The 26,168-nt window shown below is 43.6% G+C and overlaps 1 protein-coding gene across 1 annotated transcript in view; it reads right to left on the reverse strand.

The window, feature by feature from the left end:
- Positions 1-26,168, reverse strand: part of LOC126213498 (putative sodium-dependent multivitamin transporter) — a 1,462,669-nt gene that overhangs the window by 528,538 nt on the left and 907,963 nt on the right. The window lies entirely within an intron of this gene.

A 26,168-nucleotide genomic window follows, 5' to 3' on the forward strand; every position in this document is an offset into this window, starting at 1 on the left:
TAATCGTTCACTCCATTTTCTAAAAATCTGAGATACCTTCAAACTTCAAAGTTTGGTATATAAGTAGAAATTGTTACAATCTCTTTCTAAATCGGTCAATGTTACGAGAAGAAGAGTGTAATATACTATTTCTCAAGACAACAAATATTTTGTGAACATGTATTAATTGTACACAGTCGAATGTGGTATCACTAGAAATAGTTTTATTTGGCACTGCATACCAATCTAGTGCTATGACTTACTATTTTTTGAAAATTTTAATGCAAAATATACTTTTAGCTATTGTAGGCAAAAGGGCATCATGGGTGCCCAGGTTCATACCTCTATTTTACGAAGCTAACTCATTAATCACGAATTAGAGACGGTTTTTCTATACAATCTTATCACAAATGCCTTTTCATTTGTTTTAAAGTGCTTATGAACTGGATAATTTGTACACAGCATTGTCATATACAATAACCATTTTAATATTTTTTTTTGCTGGAACTAAAATTTAAAAAACCTCTCTCACACTGGCCTGATTTAGCTTCACTGATCAGGATAGTAAAAACATGCGTATGTTAAGGGAATTTTCATTCACAAAGCAGGCTTATCACATTCTCACAGTTCAATGCTGTTCTATCCTGATTAAATTGAGCTTAACTTAAATTCCATAAGGCAGTGAAGCAATTTTGAAGTCTTGGTGCGGCAAAATTGTTAGTCGATCTCCTGAAAACATTTGTAATAATTATTAACTTTCGGTGATCACATGGGGAAGACCGGAGATCAGCTGGTAAGACCGTGTTAGCCTATTTATTTGAAGTAACTGGATATCTTGAGCATACAAAACGGCAGGTTCGTCCAGTGTAACTCAGACGCTGCCCACTGATCCCGTGCAACACAGCGTAGTAAGCAGACACTGTCAATAATAATCAGTTAAATAATATGCGAACACACTTACTTTAGTTTAGTTCATGTATTAAATTCCTTCTCATACAGAATCTCATCATGATGGCGACTAGCTCAACAATACATACATATACATCCTCCTTCTTTCACGACTAATCGGCAAGAATTCCATCATTCTTTTTATAAGAGAAAACATAGATAGCAGAGAAGCTATTCCATGGAGTAAATGGACGCTCCAAGGAATAATTGGGCTTGAAACTACTTTGCATTGATAATCGGTAAGATAAGAAGAGATATTTCGAGATATGTAGTGAGTTATATAATTTATAAAATTTCTGAAAATATCGCGGAGAGACCACTCCAAGAGAAATTACATCGCCCCTCGCAGTGAGTAAAGTTGATATGTATCCATTTTGCGAGCTAACCATTGGCTTAGCTAACTCGTTAGAATTTGTGGAACATACGTTCCTATAAATTTTAAGAAGTTAGTAAGATTTTTTGACGAGATTTGGTATCATCGTTACCTAGATACCTAGTTGTTGCTTTCATGTGTACTGGGGCATACCCGCATCCCACATACACAACCAGGGAAGATGGACTTATATAGTTGTTAATCAGGTCTACCTATTCAGGAACTGGCATTCACAGGGAAACCCCGGAAAACCTGGAGGCTTAGACCCCAACTAGGTATCACAGATTATAGGAAAGACAGAATAATTTAGAAATTTGAGAGATATTCTAGAATTCATAGGAAAGATAAAATCTGCCTCATAGCCAAAAAAAAATCTTTACACATGCAATTTTTTTACAATCTTCTGAAAAATTTTCTTCATTGATGTCTTGCTGAACTGCGATGAAACTGATCGTACAGGAACATGGGACACGGCACGGAGGACAGGCATCGCATTGGCGTACCAGACAGGAGACGTAACGAATTTGAGAGACCTCAGGCACAGGTACTCAGGATTGTGGCATGAGACAATCGAAATTCATCGATGGTATGGTCAACTATTAAAGATTCCTGGAAGAGAAGGGTTAGTCGAATTTCTCCACATTCATTTTGAACTCAAATATGGACCTGATCCATCCAATCTTCCATCTGAGCAATGGGAAAATCCATTCGTCTTACACTTTCCACACCTAGGTGTCTTAATCGATACTATGGTTGCACAATATCACAGCTCCAGATCGGAAAACAATTTTGAAAACATGGATAATTTCATCCATCTTCTTGAGTAAGCCGAAAGGCTCTAATCCTGGTTTTAATTACTTTTTTTTTCGTTGGCTTTTCCAGGTGGACGTAGATCTGAATCTTTCCTAATTTGGTTTCAAGTACGAATGTGGATAGCATGTCAGAATGTTAAAAAATTTATTATTTGAGACAATTTCCAAAAAAAAATTATATCTTACTCATACATGATTAAAATGAAATTTTGCTGAAAGAGAACGTTTAATTAAGTCTTGCTGCATGACCTCTTCAGCTGAAATTAATCTTTGTTAGTATTGATTGACGATCAAATTTTTCTCTTTTATACTCCGATTGCCGCATTTTCTCATGAACATATATGAATGCAATATAACAATAAACAAATCCAACTGGAAAATGACACATTATTATAAACTCAATGAAGAACTTTCTTATTAACTCTAATTTTATAAACACACACTAAGCTAGTTAATTAAATTCTCTTGAATAGAATTTAGCTCGCGCCAAAAAAAAAAATAAAAAAAAACCAGCGAGTCCTTATATCTGTGGACAGTAGCAACCGATTCTAATTTCCTAACGCGGTTCATTTGTTCTCCTGTGAACTGTCAGTTTACAAACACTAACTTCACACGCAAGCACTGTATTCGATCATATAGTTTCAGTAAACTTATTCTCACTGGAGATTAACACTCCCTCAATGTATATTATTTCACACGCACAAGCTTCTTTGGTGATCATCAGATAAACCGTAAGTCTTCACAGCAGCAATAGCTACAGTTCCACTTACTTTTCTAAATATTCCTATACTATCACAGAAGCAATCGCTTACTGTTCATTAAACTATCACAGATGCTTAGCATGCTGTCATTTAACCTATCACATTAGCTGAGGAATACTGTCCTTCGCACTTCAATTTTTTTTTCAACACCCAAATACTTCATAGAGACTTTTCATTTAATTTGAAACACTTTCCTTAAAAGTACCTCTTTAGGTCTGCATGGGGAAATAATCCGTTTATTCTTCCAGAATCCGGATATGCTAATAAATACGCACCAGGATTCGGTATATCAACTATTATATATGGACCTGTATAGATTAGATTCCATTTTCTGATGGTCTTCGTCAACCTTGATGACTTGATGTGTCTTCTTAAAAGAATTTTCTGTCCCATATTGAAAGTCTGAATCCGTTTGATGTTTCTGTCATGGATTTCCTTTCGCTGTCTTGCTTTCTCCGTAATATTAATGAGAGCATTGCAAATTTTTTCTTCCCATGACATTTTGGTGTCCTCGAGTTTAGGTATAAGTTATCTACAGAAAAAGTTTGTTTCGTTATCTCTGAACATCAGTTCATTTGGGGTACAGTTTGTAGAACTATGAAGTAAATTATTATAAATCTGCTAAAACTCGGTCAAATAGTTTGTCCAGGTAGTTTGTTTATCATGACAGTACGTTCTCATGAATCTGTTTAGTTCTCGAAAAACCCGTTCAATTAAATTCCCTTGTGGATGATAGCAAGATGTAAACATCTGTTTTATTCCTAGTTGTGATACTAATTTTCTCCATAAATATCCTGTAAATATCTTCGCATTGTCAGAGGTTATAGATTTTGGAATCCCTGCATGAGGAATGTAGTCATTAACAAACTTTACTGCGGCAGCTCTTGCAGTTGCTGATTTTATAGGATATAGTTTAACATATTTTGTAAACATATCACAGAATCCAATAATGTATTTAACACCACCTCTGGCTCTAGGAAGTTGTCCACAAATATCACATGATGTAAGTGATCTTGGTGCTTCGGGTATTATTGAGTGAAGTGCAATTTTATTTCCCTTGTTGTCCAGCTTAGCCTTTTGACAGAGAACACATTTCTGTATGACTTTGTGCACTTTTCGCCTTATATTTTGGAAGTAACAATAATAACTAATCTTATTAGCACACTTTACAACACTAACATGACCCCAGGTCAAATGTGTAAACTAAATTAATCGTTCTTCATATTCTTCTGGTATGCAGACACACCACTTTGGATTCTCAGCCTTCCCAGATTTAAAAAATAAAATATTATTCACAAGCCGGTAGTATTCCAAATTGACCATAGGATTTTGTTGATTGAATTGTCGTATTATAGCATTCCATTGTCGATCCTTCTTCTGAAGCTGAGCCATTGTGTTACATAAATGAATATAATATAACTTGTGATTATTTTCTTGAAGAAGAAGCACTGGAAATTCTGCCTTATTATTTACATCCAGTTCAGGTGTTATTCCTTCTGGAGATCTTGACAACGCATCATCTATAATATTTTCTTTTCCGGCTACATGAATAATTTGAAACTGATATTCTTGCAGCACCAGCATCCACCTTGACAAGTGAGGATGCAACAGCTTACAAGTTTGTAAAAAGGCTAGTGATTGGTGGTCACAATAAACGGCTATCCTTGAGCCATATACATAATAATTAAACCTTTTCAAAGACCAAATAACTGCTAAAGCTTCCAATTCCGTAGTGGTATATGCTCTTTCACAGGTGGATAAAACTCTGCTAGCAAATGCAATTGGACAAAAGGTTTTTACACCATCGATGTACATAATTTGAAATAAACAAGATCCTAATCCCACATCTGATGAATCAGTGGCTAAACAGAATCCGACATTCATATCAGGGTGGTATAATATCGGAGCATTTATCAGTTGATCCTTTATTTCACAAAAAGCCTTTTCCCAATCATTAGACCATTGCCATGGCACATCTTTCCTCAGGAGCCGGTTTAGTGATTCAGAGTTCATTGCATGAGTTTTAATAAATCGATGAAAAAATGAAGCCAAGCCTATAAAGCCTTTCAGTTGTCTTCTGTTTGTTGGAGTTGGAAAATTTTTTATCACACTAATCTTCGCTTCTGTTGGAAGAATGCCTTTTGCATTAATTATATGTCCTAAGAATTTAATTATCTGTAGAGAAAATTGGGATTTTTTTAGATTTGCAGTTATACCAGTTTGTTTGAACACAGCAAAAATCCTCCTAATAAGTTGTACGTGTTCCTCCCAACTTTTAGAGGCAATTAATAGATCGTCCACAAAAATTGTTATTCAACTACGTAGTTCTGGTCCTAGGGCATAGTCCAACTCAGAAATAAAAACTCCAGAGCTGATATTGAGACCAAACAGAACGACCTTGAACTGATAGCTTCTCCCTCCATATATAAAAGCAGTATATTTTCTTGAATCCTTGTCTAACTGGACTTGCCAGAACGAACTTCTCAATTCAATACTGGTTAAATAGGATACATCTTGAAATTTCTCTATTAACTCATCGATGTTCTCCAGATGTGTGCGCATAGATACTATAATTTTGTTAATTTCCCTTGCATCTAATACCAATCGAACATTTCCTCCTGGCTTTGGTACAACAAGCAACGGAGAACAATATGGGCTGTTCGACAGTTCAATAAGATTCCAGTTTAACATTTTTTATATCTCTTTCTGAACTGGTTGTTTTAATTGCCAGGGAATGGGATGGTGTGTGCGGCAAAATGTCTTATGGGGCTTAATCTGTAATGTACAAACATATCCTCTAATTATTACGGGCTTTTCATCGAAAACTGACTCATATTCTGTTGATATATTGAATAATTGTTCCCTCTGACTATCCGTTAAGCAATCTGACTCAGCAGTCTTCTGTTCGACTGTTTGTCTGAAATCTTCTACTTGAATTGACTTGATCGGTAGTCGGTACATACTATTATTTTCAGCATAAATCAACTGCACAGCAGCACCACGGAAATATCGCTCATACACTGCCTCCTTTCTCAGTAAGATCAGTGTAACAAATAGATCTTCGATTTTAAAATTCACCTTTCCTTCTACCAACTCCAACTTGCAATTGCAGGCTTGCAAAGTTCCAATGCTAAGAATACAATCTACTACCAACTTTTCCACTACAAGGAATGTGCATTGTTTAGCTACATTTTTCAATTTTATCTCTATAAGCGTTTGCATCTTGACGTTCCGGGATTTTGCTCCCACTGCACCTATAACTCGACAATTTTGTACTGGTAGGACAGGGATTTTCTTAATTTTACTAATTCTGCGAAACAAAATTCCGGATACTACGTCTGTAGATGAAGCTGTGTCCAATACAACATTGGTTGAAATTCCTCCCACTTCTGTAATGATCTCAGACACAGGAACCCTTTTTCCTTCGACTACACAGGCCTCTATGTCTCTCGTCAATTCATTTGTCATTAATTCGTCTTCATTATATCTCAACATTGCCACGGAATTAATTTCGTTTAAAACAGGTTTGCCCTTTTTGTATTCCCTGGCCGACTTTACGGAGCATAAAGCGGCCCTCTTCAGTTTAAATGTCGATTATTATTTCCTCTTGAATCATCTACTACTTCTGCTATGACTGGTTGATGTTGATGACTGGTTGTGTTATTTGCTTCAAATCGAGGGTCAGAATTTCTGTACGCATTATTATTATTTGAAAAGTGCTGGTTCTGATAATCTCATGCATTTCCAAACATTGGGTTGTATCAGCGACCTGTTCGATTGTCTCTGAATCTGCCCCTAGCTGCACTGTTATTGAAATTTCCATTTCCGTTGCAATTGTTTCCGTTGAATCTCTGACTATTCCTAGTATAATAATTATTAAATCCGTTTCCGTTCCGGTTTGCGTTTGGCGCCTCAATCGTTCTCCTCTGCATAACCGGTTGTCTTGGCCGATGTTCATCTTCCTCAATCATATCTATAATGTCAAGCGTAGTCATGAAAGAGTCAAGGTCATGCTCATTAATATACAGCATTCTATTTCTGATGCTGGCCGGAAGTCGAGATTTTAATATGCCAATCACGTCTTGTAGAGGCATAGGCTTACCCCAATACCGCGATTTGTTTATATATTTCTCAAAGTATTTCATTAAAGACCCACGTGAAAAAGAAAAAGGTTCCGGGTATAATACCTCCTGCCTTAAACGTTCTTGTACTCCTTCACACCAGTATTTGCATAAAAATGCTCGTTCAAAATCTTCATATGTGTCCCAAGTTGATATCATATCAGCTGCCCATATAGTTCCTGACCCCTGAATATAACCGGTCACGAAACTAACCTTTTGCCAGTCACTCCAATTTTTTGGCAATACTCCCCTAAAACTTCTTATAAACACTACGGGATGAACATTTTTCTTGTCCGGGTTGTAGATCTGGAATTGATGTTGTTTCAGCATTTTCTCCTCAGTATTGCTTTTACAATTACAGTCATTATGACTACCCTCATAGCTTTGTGATTGACGCTGATTGCAAAAACGAACGTGTGCTTTAATGTCCCTCAGTTAAATAATGTAGCTTCATTGATAGATCTTGTTACGGGTTCATTTCCTTGCGTGGAACACAAACCTTCTCGAGATAGATTTAAAGATCTCTCGATGTTTTCTTTCCATTGTTTAAGTTCTTCGCCTAGTTGTTCTCTGGCTTCTCGAAAACCTTTATTAAATAAATTTTCTTCAGAACTTTCGGTCATAGATTGTATAGCTGCCCTGACTGTATATTCAATATTGTCTGAAGAAATGCTTTGCCTTTCCAAACTTAACTGCGAGAATTTTCCCGCGAGAATGTTTACCTTATGATCAACCTCGTCTTGTCCCTCCTTTATGTTATTTATGGATTTATCCAAATTTTGGATGTCCTTCGGGATCTTGTCTTGTGATTGTCTCAAATCCTGCATATCTACTGACATCTCATTTACTTGTTGCTTTAATTCATCTTGAACTTCAACTAATACCGGAATTACCGCCATAGAACATTGCATCTGTTCTTGTCCTTGAACTATCTGTGGGATTGACTCGACTTGTTCTTTAATAGTATCAAGCTTAGTAGCAACATACTCAGTTAGCTCTAGGCGTAACTTCTTCGCATTTTCATTACACTGCTGAGTGACTTGCTCAATTTCAGCAGCTAATTTTAATTCTGTCTTTTCATTCTGAATTTTCAATTCTTCCGCAGTTTTATTTAATTTATCATCAAGTTTCTGAAAACTCTCTACTAATTTATTATTTAATTCCGCTTGATTAGCTTCTAATTGCTCCTGGACTTTCACTTGATTGGCTGCTAATTGTTCATTCATTTCCATTTTAGTCAATATTTGCGCTTTAGTTAATTCCCTTTTAGTCTCTATTTGCGCTTTAGTTAAGTCTGTTACATTTTTGGCTAACAGTGTTAACTGCTGCATGATTACAGTCAATGGGTTTATTTCGTCCTGCTCAGATGACATCGAAACACTTAAGCTCTGTAGTGGGGCCTGACTAATGCTGCCGCTAGGCACTACTTCAGTTAAGCTAGCGTCTAATGTTTCACTAACCTCAGAAACAGCTGTGGGCTGTTGTGATTCGCTCAGCCATTTTATAAGCCACCCTAGTAAGAACCATTAATACACAGAACAACAAATATATAAAGTCACTCGCATCTGAGTTAATAATGTCACTGACCTAATCTTTGCATAATACTCACTTATAATAAACACTTCCCATCTAAAGTTCAACCCAACAGTCACTCAATCAATCTGATTCAAACCGATAGACATTTAATAGTTATATTAAATTTCTATCTACAAAAATTTAATTGTATATTGTATGGCCTGAACTACGTTCTCGTAAGTTGTGGCGAAATTGTGACTTCTGGAACAGGCCTCGTCTTCTTTTCTCTCGTGCAAATGCAACATAAAATTCACACAATGTTTAAGTAATGCTCAAAAATGTGTGCTGTCACAGTGAAGCCAAATTTAATATTTTTTGTGGGATCTAAAATTTAAAAAACCTCTCTCACACCGGCCTGATTTAGCTTCATTGATCAGGATAGTAAAAACATGCGTATGTCAAGGGAATTTTCATTCACAAAGCAGGCTTATCACAGTCACACAGTTCAATACTGTTCTATTCTGATCAAATTGAGCTTAACTTAAATTCCATAAGGCAGTGAAGCAATTTCGAAGTCTCGGTGTGATGAAAATTGTCAGTCGATCTCCTGAAAACATTTGTAATAATTATTAACTTTCGGTGATCACATGGGGAAGACCGGAGATCTGCTGGTAAGACCGTGTTAGCCTATTTATTTGAAGTAACTGGATATCTTGAGCATACAAAACGGCAGGTTCGTCCAGTGTAAATCAGACGTTCCCCACTGATCCCGTGCAACACAGCGTAGTAAGCAGACACTGTCAATAATAATCAGTTAAATAATACGAGAACACCTTACTTTAGTTCATGTATTAAATTCCTTCTCATACAGAATCTCATCAAGATGGCGAATAGCTCAACAATCCTTGTTTCACGACTAATCGGCAAGAATTCCTTCATTCTTTTTATAAGAGAAAACGTAGATAGCAGAGAAGCTATTCCATGGAGTAAATGAACGCCCCAAGAAATAATTGGGCTTGAAACTACTTTGCATTGATAATCGGTAAGATAAGAAGAGATATTTCGAGATATGTACTGAGTTATATAAATTATAAAATTTCTGAAAATATCAATGAGAGACCGCTGTAAGAGACATTACACCATGACCACTAAGGTAGTCCAATATCTCTGGCCATCGCGCAAGTTGACGTTTCTAAACAAATATACTTTCCGAAACGCTAAATATATTTGTCATTGTTGCCTTGAATTGTAATTTACGTATTGCTCCTACGGCCTACTGTGCTTACTGTAGCTGAAAATGTTTGTCGATTTAAAGTTTTAGGTTGTGTAGCCCTACTGCAAACCTCCATGGGCTCTATGGCAGAGGGTAAGTTCCACTCTACCAGTTAATAGGGTTACTTCCTGTGTCATTCTCGTATGGAGCATGGGAATAACCATTGTTTGACTGTGCATGAAGTGATTATTCTAATGCTATCCTCACGATCCCTGTGTGAGCAATATGTATGGGGTGTAGCATATTTCTAGAGTAATCATTTAAAGCATTTTCTGAAAACTTTGTTAACAGATTTTCTCGAGGTAGTTCATGTCTGCCTTCAAGAGTTTGCCATTTCAGTTCCTTCAGTGTGTTGACACTCTCCCATAGATTAAACAAATTTGTGGTCACAGATGCTGCCCTTCTCTGTATAAGTTCAGTATCCCATGTTAGCCGTATCTGGTATAGGTCCACACACTTGACCAGTAATCTAGGATGGGTCGCATGATTTATAAGCAATCTCTTTAGTAGACGTATTGCACTTCAAGCATTCCAAGTACGAAACACGTTTTAGAGATGTTTCTCTTCATTCCCACAACAACCCATATCTCAGCGACTACACTTACTCGAAATGCCGTCATTATTTGGAACTATAAAAGTGGAAGAGCATCACACTGCTCATCTGGTACTTTGAAGAAATGCAACTCCACATTTGAATTGGAATGTTGAGATATCCCACATCTTCAAGATACTAAACTTTTCAGACGATACAATACATTTTCCATGTCTTAATATTATGCTAAATTTTTCTTTTTCTACTCCGTTAAGATGAATGTGGAGGGATTAAGGCTAATGCTCTGCAGCAAATCCTAATATGTTTGCTTAACATTTTGATAAAATGTGTTAAGTGAACACATAGCCTTTCTGTATATATTGCAATAAATGCACATAAATCACTACATAACTCAGATATTATTCTATTTCTTAATATTACGCTTAAATTAAGTTTTTCTATTCCATTAAAATGAATGTGGAGGAATGAATGCCAATGCTCTGCCAGTAATCTTAATATATTTTCTGGATGTTCTGTTAAAATTTATGAATTGAACATATGGCTTTTCTGAATATATTGTAATAGATGCACATAACTCAGTTCATAACTCAGAGTTTCTTTCCAGTAGAAACAAAAATCGTACAAATTATGGCTAGTTCCCAGTGTCTTTGGCATTATACTCTACTCATGGTTCATTCTTTGACATATGGTCAGTTGTATACGTTAGATTAGAAACGCTTGATGATTCCTTCTTTTTGTAGCAATGGCAGAAATCGCCTTAGATGGTATGTTCTTCTCATTTATGGGTACATGACCCCAATTGGGCTTGGTGGAACTCCAGTCTGATCAGACAGTTGGAATGTGTGATCTTGAGAAGCATCAATGAATGGGCTAACTTGTGAACAACAGAATTGCACAAATTGTGTTACCTGGCAGTGCTGTTAGTTATTTCTGTGTGAAGCCCTTCCTTTACTTTCAACAGAAATATTATTCTTTCCGTACAATTTTGGCCACCATTCTTTAAACGTTAGCACCTCTCCTGTTTTTGATATTTTCATTTCAAAATTCGTCTTTTCGTGGGAGTCAATTATTACTTCTGCATCTTTCTTCACAAGATATATCCTATCCATCTTCCTAATTTTCCTCTTCATCTGTTGAAATCTCTATCATGTGCAAGGTAGCACTACCCTTCTGTTGGAAAGTAATGGGCGATGAATTGAAACCTTCACTCTGCCACAAGCATTAAACAAACCTCACCAGTGCATGGCTTTTATTTTTGCCTCCAAAACAGGCTTCATCAGAGCTTTTTCGTGATAGAGGTAATATATGGCCCTTGCACTCTGTAACTCGTGCACATTAAAAATATTTAATGAAATCTGACCCAAGTTAAATGGAAATTGAATTGGTACTTGAGGTAATTGCAAATTCTGCATACAATCAAACGAGAGGCCTGCAATGGTAGAATCAGTGTCAGTTTTTGCTGTAACTGCGTGTAATTTCTTGAAGAATTAATCACCACACCTCTTGTGCACTATTAACTCAGCTATTGCTGCCCTTTTACCAGCATCATTCAGAGATGGACTTTTGATTTTTATCCAGATCTCTTCACATGTACTGCTCGTACACACCTGTGGTTCCCCAGATTTTAGATTAAAATGGAAATTGATAATCAACTTGAATATCCATATTAATAGTTTTGAACATGTGCCACATAATCTGCACATGATTGGGGTCAAGATAATTAGATTCTTCATTGCCATAATGTGCTTCCCGGATTGGAAATGAGTCGATGTGCTTTTTATTTCCACTTCTTAAGCCCCTGGTTCTGCACGGCCAGGGTTACATTTTCCCCTCTTACAACACACCAGTGCCTGTGTTATTCTGAATTACGATGCAATGTCCCATGGGACAAGGACCCTCTTGATAAGTGGGTTATCTGGATTCGAGTGCCACTCTGGAACAAATTTTCATTGTCATCACTCCATTATACAGCTGTTGGTTGTCCATTTTCAGAACTGTGAATTCATTCCAGGTTTCCACCTTTATCTTTTGGAGATTTACCTTCTTTTACCGTATTGCTATATTCGCACATTGCTGAAATCACCAACACTTTGGAAGGCAGTTTTACAAACTTGAATCTTCCCTTCAGACCTTGATAGCCAACAAATGCATGACTACAATTTTGGTTTCTTCCCACTAAATTCCTTATCACTTCTAGGCTCCTTTCTTGCCACTTATTTTTCTTCTATGAGGCTTTGAACGATTCCATCCTGTTCATTTTTTGTTCTATCTTGCTGCCCTCTGTCATCTCAGTTGCCATGCTTTTCATCTGACAACTGGAAACAGAATGACATATTCAGTTGAACTTAACATTCTACATTATTATGTTCGTTGTGGTAGTTAAACGTTAATTTTGAGGTAATACTAAATTTCAGGTTAAGACACACATGCTGATATAACCATTACGTTTTGGTTGGTATCTATTTCCTCTCCAATTTATATATGCTTCATTTTCACTCTGCTCGCTATATGGCTATATGTTTTGGAACCTCCACTGCATTCTTTCTTTTTCCATTACTCCCTGATATTTGTCACTAACATCACGACTGTCTGACATCTTACCACCAATAACAAAATAGATTAATAAAAGAGTAAGAGGAATATTGATTATTCTCCCTGCCTTAAACTGAGTTGATAGTATAAAATTTTTTGCGAGCCCAAATCTTTTGTACCTGTGGGCTTTCAGTTAGAGAGAATGTGATAACAATGGCTGCATAACAATACAAAATGTTCCAGCACATATGGGATTTCTTTACATCTTGATTGGGCTACATCCTTAAAGCACAAACACATATGTAACTCAATGCTGTCAAAAATGGATGTGTTTGTTTTCTTAATATTCCCATCCATTTACAAAATAAATCAGTATTGCTTCTTCTGTTCTTACCTTACTCCTAAATCTGATCTGATCAATCTTGAGGTCATGTATTACTAATATTTACAATCAAAAACACTCTTGATCACAAATTATTTATTCTGGTGACCGGTTTCGGCCACAACTGTGGTCATTTTCAGACCAATGATTAAGAACCTCCTTCTGATGGTAAATCACAGTAGTGATTACACTGGCACTGTAGTGATTTACCAGCAGGAGGAGGTTCTTACTCATTGATATGAAGATGACCACAGTTGTGGTTGAAACCGGTCTCTGGAATAAATAATTTGTGATCAAGACTGTTTTTGATATTAAATACACTCCTGGAAATGGAAAAAAGAACACATTGACACCGGTGTGTCAGACCCACCATAGTTGCTCCGGACACTGCGAGAGGGCTGTACAAGCAATGATCACACGCACGGCACAGCGGACACACCAGGAACCGCGGTGTTGGCCGTCGAATGGCGCTAGCTGCGCAGCATTTGTGCACCGCCGCCATCAGTGTCAGCCAGTTTGCCGTGGCATACGGAGCTCCATCGCAGTCTTTAACACTGGTAGCATGCCGCGACAGCGTGGACGTGAGCCGTATGTGCAGTTGACGGACTTTGAGCGAGGGCGTATAGTGGGCATGCGGGAGGCCGGGTGGACGTACCGCCGAATTGCTCAACACGTGGGGCGTGAGGTCTCCACAGTACATCGATGTTGTCGCCAGTGGTCGGCGGAAGGTGTACGTGCCCGTCGACCTGGGACCGGACCGCAGCGACGCACGGATGCACGCCAAGACCGTAGGATCCTACGCAGTGCCGTAGGGGACCGCACCGCCACTTCCCAGCAAATTAGGGACACTGCTGCTCCCGGGGTATCGGCGAGGACCATTCGCAACCGTCTCCATGAAGCTGGGCTACGGTCCCGCACACCGTTAGGCCGTCTTCCGCTCACGCCCCAACATCGTGCAGCCCGCCTCCAGTGGCGTCGCGACAGGCGTGAATGGAGGGACGAATGGAGACGTGTCGTCTTCAGCGATGAGAGTCGCTTCTGCCTTGGTGCCAATGATGGTCGTATGCGTGTTTGGCGCCGTGCAGGTGAGCGCCACAATCAGGACTGCATACGACCGAGGCACACAGGGCCAACACCCGGCATCATGGTGTGGGGAGCGATCTCCTACACTGGCCGTACACCACTGGTGATCGTCGAGGGGACACTGAATAGTGCACGGTACATCCAAACCGTCATCGAACCCATCGTTCTACCATTCCTAGACCGGCAAGGGAACTTGCTGTTCCAACAGGACAATGCACGTCCGCATGTATCCCGTGCCACCCAACGTGCTCTAGAAGGTGTAAGTCAACTACCCTGGCCAGCAAGATCTCCGGATCTGTCCGCCATTGAGCATGTTTGGGACTGGATGAAGCGTCGTCTCACGCGGTCTGCACGTTCAGCACGAACGCTGGTCCAACTGAGGCGCCAGGTGGAAATGGCATGGCAAGCCGTTCCACAGGACTACATCCAGCATCTCTACGATCGTCTCCATGTGAGAATAGCAGCCTGCATTGCTGCGAAAGGTGGATATACACTGTACTAGTGCCGACATTGTGCATGCTCTGTTGCCTGTGTCTATGTGCCTGTGGTTCTGTCAGTGTGATCATGTGATGTATCTGACCCCAGGAATGTGTCAATAAAGTTTCCCCTTCCTGGGACAATGAATTCACGGTGTTCTTATTTCAATTTCCAGGAGTGTATTTGTAATAGCATTGATCACTGCATAATCCCACAATGTATTCAAAAGCAATTTCATGTATTACTGCCTATTCACTCATCTTGTAGATATTTCCTGGTAGTTTTTTACAGCCATACATATGCTGTATTTCATAAGTTATTAGGCAATAAATGGACAGATCGATCATAATCTACAACAGCAGTTGTAAAAGGCAAAGGGCGTGAAAGTAGAACAATGGTTGAGAAAGGACTGAGGCAGGGTTGTAGTCTATTCACCGTGTCATTCAATCTGTGCACTGAACAAGCTGTCAAGGACACTGATAAAAATTTGGACACGTTTTTATAGTTCATGAAGGAGAAATTATAGGTTTAAAGTTTGCCAATGACAGTATAGTTCTGTCACTGTTCGCAAAGGTCGTGCAGGGTAAGTTGAATGGAAGGAATAGTGTCTCAAAAAGAGATTATAAGATGAACATCAAGAAAAGTGGTTCCTTGCAGTTATTGTCATTAGGGAGTTGATCGTCATTGTTTTACATGTCATTTGTTTCATGGGTAACAGTGCTCCACATTTGGTAACTGAGGGATCAAGTGTTTTAATCCATAATTAATTTTTTTATGTTTTGATGAGAAAGTCAAGATAATTACAATATTGTCCATGGGCGATTTTAAAGTCTTGATTACAGCTAGTTCTCTGCATTAAACACAGCTCTCTCTTCCTGGTATGACATAGATTGAACCAGAGGAAGGAAAGACTTCTTCCTTCTCATCCACTGGGTAAGTCTCCCCAGACCCAGTGTTCTGGGTGGCTTTCTCAGACACTACACATTTCTTAAACCTCACCACCCTTATCCTTCACCCCTCTTGTTTCCCCTTCAATGCTTCTACAAGAAGAAGGAGCCACTGGCTCCTAAACTTAAGTATTTCTACAATATTTGTATATGTTTTCTCCTGCCACCGCTTATTGAGTAGGCCTGTATCTACAAAATTACACTACGACCTCAATGAGAGGAGAAGACACAGGCTCAGACCACTATATAGTTAAAATGAAAATCAAATTCACACCTTTCAAGAAAATGGGTTACAACCCACCTCAGCTGATTAAAAATGACAAGTAGCACCAAATAAAACAAAACATTAAATTAAGAAATGACCTAGGTGAACTGAAATCTAGTACAAGGAACAACAAAAAACTATCAGCCTCAAAACAACAAAACAACTTCCAGGAGTTACTGCAAAATCCTTGGGAAACAACTGCAGTTGTACGAACTATTTACGGTAATATTTGAGAATAAAGATAGAAGACACACAGTAACAAAGAAAGTGCTGAAACCATGACAGAAGCATTTCATAAACGTTTGGACTGTGAAAAAGGCAAATATATCTTACAGACCTGTTTAAATAACACAACAAAAACCAAACCTAACAAATCAGGTTCTTAAAATTTCCTAGATGTTGAAGGAGAACTCACAGATCAAAAACTGGTAAGGTTGTTGCTGAAATGTGAATATATTTAAGTCACACTGTCAATATCTCCTTACACATAACTCTAACAGAAAGATGGACGATTTAGCCATTCCCTGAACATTATACCACAACCGTCATCCAGATGGGGGATAACAGCAGTCTGAATATCTACAGAGCAATCTCTCTCCTAGACTCCACATGCAAGACTTGGTCCTAGATTCTATGTGGAATAATCAAGGGACAACTGAAACAGGAGTTACGAGGAAATCTGGAAGGTTTCAGACCATGGAGAATTTGTGCAGAGCAGATCATAAGTTTAAAGTTGGTTATGGTGTGCTGTAGGAGACAGAAAAATCTCTGGCAATAACGTTTGTAAACTTCAAGAAGCCATCCAATATCTCCATGGAACTCCATTTTTAAAAATTCTCAGAAATCTAAGACTTCATCCAAAATTAATTAAACTAGTAGAACTTACTCTAAACATCGCTAAATTGAAAGTAAGTCTTAGAGAAAAAATTTATGAAACATTCCTCATAAAAACAGGCGTAAAACAAGGTGAATGCCTATTAGCATAACTGTTCGACTGAGCACTGGAATATGTAATGAGAGAATGGTACAAGGATAACGCAAAGAACATAAGAATTGAAAGTGTGAAAACTGATAAAAGCTTAAACTGCTTGGGATTTGTTGCTGATAATATGCCCCTAGCCAAGAACGTTCAAGAAACTACTAAAGTAGTTACATCATTAAAATATAGCACAGAAACTCAGCCTCAGAATATCATTTGCAAAAACAAATTATGCCAGCTGGTCCACAAAAATACAGCGGAAGAACAGAAAATCAAAATAGATAATCAATTTAAATATTTAGGTGACTTCACAACGGGAAATCTAAATGAAAAACATGGCAAAATAAGAACCTCACTAAGGAAAATTAAATCAGCAAAAAAAAACATACAACAAGAAACGGCTGTCTGTGCAGCAGCAACCTTCTTGAGAATAACGGTTGTTGTTGTCGTCGTCTTCAGTCCTGGTACTGGCTCGATACAGCTCACCACTTTTTTTTTTTTTTTTTTCCTTTATTGTTATTTTAACACCTTATACAAAGGCGGGCTGTCAGCGGCACAATACGCCGCTCTTCAGCCTTGAGTTTGGCAACAAGTAGTACAGAAAGGTGGCACAGAGCAGACAGTAAAAACGGTGGTCAAAAAAGGTAGACACTAAAAATCGAAAAAACATGGAGCCGTTCACGCTGGACGAGAAACATCACTAACACTGGGCGACACGATGCACAGAACACGGATGATGATGGCGACGGCACGTGAACGGTGGTGGCGTGACGGCGAACAACACTACACACAAACGAAGGCACACACACGAAACACTGACGGCGATGATCTCCGGCGCGCGAATGTTCACTGAGCGTGTACGAGTCCGGGGACCTGCCAAGAGAGGAGGTGGAGGAGGAGGAAGGGGAAGGGGAATGGGAGAGGGGAGAGCAGAGATGCCATGGGCAAAGGAGAGAGGAGGAGGGAGGAAGGGGGAGGGGAAGCCCGGGGGAGAGGGGAGGAGGGAAGGGGAAAAGGAAGGAGAAGGGAAGGGAAGGGAGGGAGGGAGGGTGCCTAAAGGATAGGACACAGGAGGTGGGGGGGTGGATCAAAGTTGATAGGAGGGGTAGATGCAGGGAAGGAGGACATCATCAGGGAGGGGGAGCTGGCGGAAGCCACCTTGGGAGAGGGTAAGGAGGGTGGAGAGATGGAGACCGGGTGGGATATGGGAGTATAGGCGCGGCAGCGGGCGGGGGTGGGAGAGGATCGGGGAGACGAGCGGGTGAGGAGGATCGAGTTTACGGGAGGTGTATAGGATTCGTATCCTTTCGAGGAAGAGGAGGAGGTGGGAGAAGGGGATAAGATCATACAGGATCCGCGTGGGGGAGGGGAGACGGATGCGATAGGCAAGGCGGAGAGCATGGCGTTCAAGGATTTGGAGGGATTTATAAAAGGAAGGGGGGGCGGAGATCCAGGCTGGATGGGCGTAGCAGAGGATAGGGCGGATGAGGGACTTATAGGTGTGGAGGATGGTGGAGGGGTCCAGACCCCACGTACGGCCGGAAAGGAGCTTGAGGAGACGGAGTCGGGAACGTGCCTTGGCTTGGATTGTCTGGAGATGGGGAGTCCAGGAGAGGCGACGGTCGAGGGTGACGCCAAGGTACTTAAGGGTGGGGGTGAGAGCGATGGGACGGCCATAAACGGTGAGATAGAAATCAAGGAGGCGGAAGGAAGGGGTGGTTTTGCCTACAATGATCGCCTGGGTTTTGGAAGGATTGACCTTGAGCAACCACTGGTTGCACCAAGCGGTGAACCGGTCAAGATGGGATTGGAGAAGGTGTTGGGAGCGTTGCAGGGTGGGGGCAAGGGCAAGGAAGGCGGTGTCATCGGCAAACTGGAGAAGGTGGACGGGGGCTGGCGGCGGCGGCATGTCCGCCGTGTACAAGAGGTACAGAAGGGGGGAGAGGATGGAGCCTTGGGGCACACCGGCAGAGGGGAAAAAGGTGTAGGAATCTGCGTTATGGATGGTGACATAGGAAGGACGGCGGGAGAGAAAGGAGCCGATCAGACGGACGTAGTTAATGGGAAGGGCGAAGGTTTGGAGCTTGAAGAGGAGACCGGAATGCCATACGCGGTCATAGGCACGTTCGAGGTCCAGGGAGAGGAAGATTGCGGAGCGACGGGAATTAAGCTGTTCGGAAAGGAGATGAGTGAGGTGAAGGAGAAGGTCGTTGGAAGAGAAGGACGGCCGAAAGCCACACTGGGTAACGGGAAGAAGGCGGTGCTGGCGGAGATGCTGGTGGATGCGGCGGGTGAGGATAGATTCCAGGACCTTGCTGAAGACCGAGGTAAGGCTGATGGGGCGGTTGGAGGAGACGGCGGACGGTGGTTTGCCGGGTTTAAGGAACATGAGGATACGGGAGGTTTTCCACAGGTCGGGGTAGTAACCGGTGGACAGGACTACATTGTAGAGCCTGGCCAGGGTGGAGAGGAAAGAGATAGGAGCTTCACGAAGGTGGCGGTAGGTGACACGATCGTGACCAGGAGCGGTGTTGCGTTTCGTGCGGAGTGTAGCAATGAGATCCTGTGTAGTGATAGGGGCATTGAGTTCTGTGTGTGCAATGTTGTCCAAGTACTGGAAACCAGGAGCGAGGGGAGGGGAAGAGGTGTCAGTTCGATCGCGGATATCCGGGAAGAGGGAGTAATCGAACTGGGGATCATCGGGGATGGAAAATACATCGGAGAGGTAGGAGGCAAAGTGATTGGCCTTACTGAGGGAGTCAGGGAAAGGGTGATCATCATGGAGAAGAGGATAATAGGGGGAGGGTTTAGTTCCGGTAAGGCGACGGAAGGCCGACCAGAACTTGGACGAGTTGATTGGTAGGGTAGCATTTAAACGGGTGCATGTCTGCCGCCAGTCCCGGCGTTTCTTAGCCGCGAGCAAATTACGAATGTGTCGCTGGAGTTGCCGGTGGCGTCGTAGTGTGTCCGGGTCACGCGTGCGGAGGAAGGCACGGTAGAGACGACGGGCTTCACGGAGGAGGAGAACGGCCTGTGGGGGCAAGGTAGGACGGTGGGGGTGGATGGCGACAGTAGGGACGTGGGCCTCCACGGCCTCAGACAAGGTCTGCTGGAGAAAGGAGGCGGCTTGGGTGACATCGTCCGGGTGGTGGTAGGTGAGAGGGTGGCTATCGACCTGGGTGGAAAGGGTATGCTCACCACTCTATGCCTTATTATAATATCAGTGCATTAGAGTTGTGGCGATTCGAGAATGAGTCGTTCATTTGAACGACTCTAAATAAAGAATCGCAAGAATCGAATCGTGATACGGACGAATCGTCGTTCAAAAGAATCGTAAGAACGATTGCGTGTTTCCGAGTCGTGACGATTCCAAGTTCCATCGATTCATCGATTCTTACTACGCTATGCTTCGAAGGCAACTTCCGAATCACGCCGAGTCGTGCAGAATGATTACGACCGCCAGATGGCAGTCAAGTGGAGCATGCGTGTGAACAAAGGAAGCTCGGAACGAACATACGAAGTTCGTGGGCGAAATATTACTCGTGAAAACCAAGCTGACACTTGGCGGTGGCTAACGGGAACGAGCCTAAAGGCATTTCCCATTTACTATCCCTATATAGTATATAGTGCACATGCGCGGATTCGTATCATCCTACATTTTTCTGTGCTCTTTCCAATTCCACAGCACCTTATATTTCATAATAAAGCAACTGTCAGCCCTCCCACACTCCAAATTTAGCTTAACTTTTGTTTCGTCGAAATACAAAGCATAGGTATTTTGCTTTTGATTTGTCTGAGAACTTGCTTCTGCCACTACTATATATGTGAGAAGACGACATACTTCTAAAGTGTAGGATACAGCGACATTACTTCACTGCTAATTTGCTAATTCTGTTACTTCCACCAGTGGTGCCACTAAATGGCTGTCGCACTAGACCAATATTACAGAGCCTATGTAGAGAGAATATAGGCTCTCTAACCAATACCTTTCTTGGCGGATCGCCGTGTAATACCGTCTTTAAATAAAAGCTTTTTAATTTATAATTTCAAGTTCGAGTTTTCGAATGTTATCGTGTTCAGATTCATATTAAATTTTAGTGAAGTAATGTCGCTGTATACGATTGAATCCTACTGTTTAGAAGTATGTCGTCTTCTCACGTAAATAGTTGTGACAGCTGCAAGTTCTCAGACAAATTAAAAGCAAAATACCTATGCTTTGTATTTAGAAGAAATGAAAGTTAAGCTAAATTTGCTGTGTGGGAGCGCTGTCAGCTGCGTTACGGTATGAATTACAAGGGTGACGTGTACTTGGAAAGACATCTTAGCACAGAAAAACTTAGGATGATATGAGCCAAACCACGTCTGCCTCACTGCTAGATTTTGTTATTATAAAACAGACGTCTGCAGTTAGATACGTTCAAGCCACACAACCAAACTGGCATACCACGTAATTTTGCACCACCTTTCGCACAAAACGACTTCTCTTTCCTGGCATACTGAAATAAAACAATAGATGCAATCAAATCAAACGTGACCTTTCATCAATTAAGGCATTACACGTATAAATCGAGAATCACACTTGTAACGTCATATGCAAGTTTACTCATAAATAAACTATTTCTGGCATATCTTATCATGGCACAGTTCGATTCTAACCCCATTGACAATTTGAGACATATCCTGCCATCTGTGAGTAAGATGTAGAACTTTTTGCATTCCGTAAGAATCGTGCCATCGCAGACTAGAATGAATCGTGAACGAATCGTAGGAATCGATTCGCAATGTCATATTGAATCGTAGGAATCGAATCGGGAAAAAGAACCGTGTTGCCCAACTCTACAGTGCATTCGCCGGTTCGCACCTAACGGCACGAATCCTCCAAAAATTGGTAATAATGTTGCTTAAGAGACAATCACATTACTGTTGAATTTTTTTTTTTACTTTATTGTCATTTTAAAACCTATACAATAGGCAGGCTGGCAGCAGCACACTACGCTGCTCTTCAGCCAAAGAAGACATAAGCATAAAAAACAGGAGAAAAACATAAAAGTCACAAAATGGTGGGCGATAAAACAGGAGACACAGAGAGACAAACACGGAGCCGTTCACACTCGACGATAAACCACACTGCAAACTGTTGAGATGACGCACAAACACTGAAGAAGACGATGGCACTGGTGAACAAAGGAGTGTGACGGTGAACACTGAACACTAAACACGACGGCACACACAAGACACTGATGGCGGCGATCTCCGGCGCGCGAAAGTCCACGTAGCGTGTGCGAGTCCGGGGACCTGCCAAGAGGGGAACGGGGGTGAGGTGGGGGAGAAGGGAAAAAAGGACGCCAATGGCGGAGGAGACGGGGGCAGGAGGGAGAGGGACAGGGGAGGGGAGGCCCGGGGGAGGAGGGGAGAGAAAACGAGGGGGAGGGAAAAAGGGAGAGAAGGGAGGGAGGGTGCCCTGAGGAGCATGCACAGGAGGAGGGTGGAAGGATCAAAGTTGGTAGGAGGGGTAGATGGAGGGGAGGAGGACATCATCAGGGAGGGGGAGCTGGCGGAAGCCACCTTGGGAGAGGGTAAGGAGGGTGGAGAGATGGAGACCGGGTGGGACATGGGAGTACAGGCGCGGCAGCGGGCGGGGGTGGGAGAGGATCGGGGAGACGAGCGGGTGAGGAGGATCGAGTTTACGGGAGGTGTAGAGGATGCGTATTCGTTCGAGGAAGAGGAGGAGGTGGGGGAAGGGGATAAGATCATACAGGATCCGCGTGGGGGAGGGGAGACGGATGCGATAGGCAAGGTGGAGAGCATGGCGTTCAAGGATTTGGAGGGATTTATAAAAGGAAAGGGGGGCGGAGATCCAGGCGGGATGGGCGTAACAGAGGATAGGGCGGATGAGGGACTTATAGGTGTGGAGGATGGTGGAGGGGTCCAGACCCCACGTACGGCGGGAAAGGAGCTTGAGGAGACGGAGTCGGGAACGTGCCTTGGCTTGGATTGTCTGGAGATGGGGAGTCCTGGAGAGGCGACGGTCGAGGGTGACGCCAAGGTACTTAAGGGTGGGGGTGAGAGCGATCGGACGGCCATAAACGGTGAGATAGAAATCAAGGAGGCGGAAGGAAGGGGTGGTTGTGCCTACAATGATCGCCTGGGTTTTGGAAGGATTGACCGTGAGCAACCACTGGTCGCACCAAGCGGTGAACCGGTCAAGATGGGATTGGAGAAGGTGTTGGGAGCGTTGCAGGGTGGGGGCAAGGGCAAGGAAGGCGGTGTCATCGGCAAACTGGAGAAGGTGGACGGGGGGTGACGGCGGCGGCATGTCCGCCGTGTACAACAAGTACAGAAGGGGGGAGAGGACGGAGCCTTGGGGCACACCGGCGGAGGGGAAGAAGGTGTAGGAATCGGCGTTATGGATGGTGACATGGGAAGGACGGCGGGAGAGAAAGGAACCGATCAGACGAACGTAGTTAATGGGAAGGGCGAAGGTTTGGAGCTTGAAGAGGAGACCGGAATGCCATACGCGGTCATATGCGCGTTCGAGGTCAAGAGAGAGGAAGATTGCGGAGCGACGGGAATTGAGCTGTTCGGAAAGGAGATGAGTGAGGTGAAGGAGAAGATCGTCGGAAGAGAAGGACGGCCGAAAGCCACACTGGGTAACGGGGAGGAGGCGGTGCTGGCGGAGATGCTGGTGGATGCGGCGGGTGAGGATAGATTCCAGGACCTTGCTGAAGACCGAGGTAAGGCTGATGGGACGGTAGGAGGAGACGGCGGACGGCGGTTTGCCAGGTTTGAGGAACATGAGGATACGAGAGGTTTTCCACAGGTCGGGGTAGTAACCAGTGGACAGGACTACATTGTAGAGCCTGGCCAGGGTGGAGAGGAAAGAGACAGGAGCTTCACGAAGGTGACGGTAGGTGACACGATCGTGACCAGGAGCGGTGTTGCGTTTGGTGCGGAGTGTAGTAATGAGATCCAGTGTAGTGATGGGGGCATTAAGTTCCGTGTGTGGAATGTTGTCCAAGTACTGGAAACCAGGAGCGAGGGGAGGGACAGAGGTGTCAGTTCGATCGCGGATAGCTGGGAAGAGGGAGTAATCGAACCGAGGATCATCAGGGATGGAAAACACATCGGACAGGTAGGAGGCAAAGTGGTTGGCCTTACTAAGGGCGTCAGGGAAGGGGTGGTCATCGTGGAGAAGAGGATAGTAGGGGGAGGGCTTAGTTCCGGTAAGGCGATGGAAGGCGGTCCAGAACTTGGACGAGTTTATAGGGAGGGTAGCATTTAAACGGGTGCATGTCTGTCGCCAGTCCCGGCGTTTCTTAGCCGCGAGCAAATTTCGAATGTGTCGCTGTAGTTGCCGGTGGCGTCGTAGGGTGTCCGGGTCACGCGTGCGGAGGAAGGCACGGTAGAGACGACGGGATTCACGGAGGAGGAGGACGGCCTGTGGCGGCAAGGTAGGACGGTGGGGGTGGATGGCAACAGTAGGGACGTGGGCCTCCACGGCCTCAGACAAGGTCTGCTGGAGAAAGGAGGCGGCATGGGAGACATCATCGGGACGGCGGTAGGTGAGAGGGTGGCTGTCGACCTGAGTGGAGAGGGTATCCCGGTAGGCATTCCAGGTGGCACGGGAATAGTCATGGATGTACTTGGGGGGAGGGTCATGACGAGGGTCGGGGCGGGGGCGACGACCGTCTGAAATGGTGAGGAGGACAGGGAGATGGTCACTACCAATAGGCTCCAGGACATCCACCGTAATGCGACCAAGGAGGTTGGGGGAGGAGAGAATAACATCGGGAGTGGAATTGGATTCGGGGCGGGTGTGCTGGGGGATGGGGATGAGGTCGCCTTGAAGGGAGGAGAGGAACCGATGCCACCGCCGTAACTGGGCAGCGGAGCGACTATGGATGTTGAGGTCGGCGGCGATCACATAGGAGGAGAAGGTACGGTCGATGTGGGAGAGGAAGTCGAAAGGAAGAGGGGCGTTGGGGCGGACATAGATGGTGGCACAGGTAATGGTAAGGCCGGGGAAGAAGAGACTAAGGATCAGGTGTTCAGTGGGGTCGGGAAGGAGAGGTTGGAGCCGAACGGGGATCTGGCGGTGGTGGCCAATGGCAACTCCGCCACGCGCAACTGGGAGGGGATTATCGGATCAGTGGAGGAGATAGGGGGAGGTGTGGATGGAGTGGTGGGGTTGGAGGAAGGTTTCATTGAGGAGGAAGGCATCCACACGGTGGGTAGCAAGGGTGTGCAGGAAGAGGTTCTTGTTGGCGGGAAGGGAGCGGATATTGTTGAACAGGATACGATGCTGTCGTGCCATGATAAGGATTTAGACGAGGGTGTCAAGGCGGGAGAAGGTGAAATGGGCCTGGTTATGGGAATAGGTGGCGTACATTTTAAGGTGGAAGATGGAACGGGCGGCGAGGGAGATCTGTTGGAGGGTGTGGGGGCGCTGAAAGGGATGGACGTTTTGGAGGACAATAGTGAGGAACCTGATGATGTCCTCAGCAGTGGGGGGGGGGGGGGACGAAGGGAATTGCCAGGAGGGGTGGGGGCGTCCAGGGGACGGACAGGTATGGTGAGTTCAGGGGTGGTGGGAGGGGGTCGGGCTTTACACTTTTGGGAGTAGGTAGGGTGGGGGAGGCTGCAGGTATTACAGGAGGGAGGGGATTGGAGGTTGGGGCACTGCCGGAGGAAGTGCGCTTGTCGACAATGCGGGCAGGTGGGGGCCTCGCGGCACTCGGCTGTTGTATGTGCATTGTAGCGCAGACATCTCTGGCAGCGCAGGGATTGAGGGGGGGAATGGGAGGGGTCTACCTTGTACCGCTGATTGAAGAGGAGGGCACCCTCCTTCAGGAGGCGGTCAATGGAGGGGGCGTCCTCAGAGAACACTCGCATAAGGCGGGTGGGGCCGGTCGCGTTAAAAATGTGGCGGACTGCCCGCACCTCCAGGGTGGGATGGGCCTTCAGCTCCGCCAACACCTCCTCCTCCGTGATCGACGGACTAAGCCGAGTGATCACGGCGGTGAGGGTCGGCGGGCGACACGGGGGTTGGGGTTGGCGGGTAGGAGATGGGGAGGGAGCAGGGGTGAGGGAGGCGTTAGGACCAAAACGGGTGATGGGGAGGCGGGAGAGGATGTCAGTATGGAGGGTTGGGCTGGGGGAGGAGATAAG

The sequence above is a fragment of the Schistocerca nitens genome, chromosome 11, assembly GCF_023898315.1.
Source record: "Schistocerca nitens isolate TAMUIC-IGC-003100 chromosome 11, iqSchNite1.1, whole genome shotgun sequence".
NCBI lineage: Eukaryota > Metazoa > Arthropoda > Insecta > Orthoptera > Acrididae > Schistocerca > Schistocerca nitens.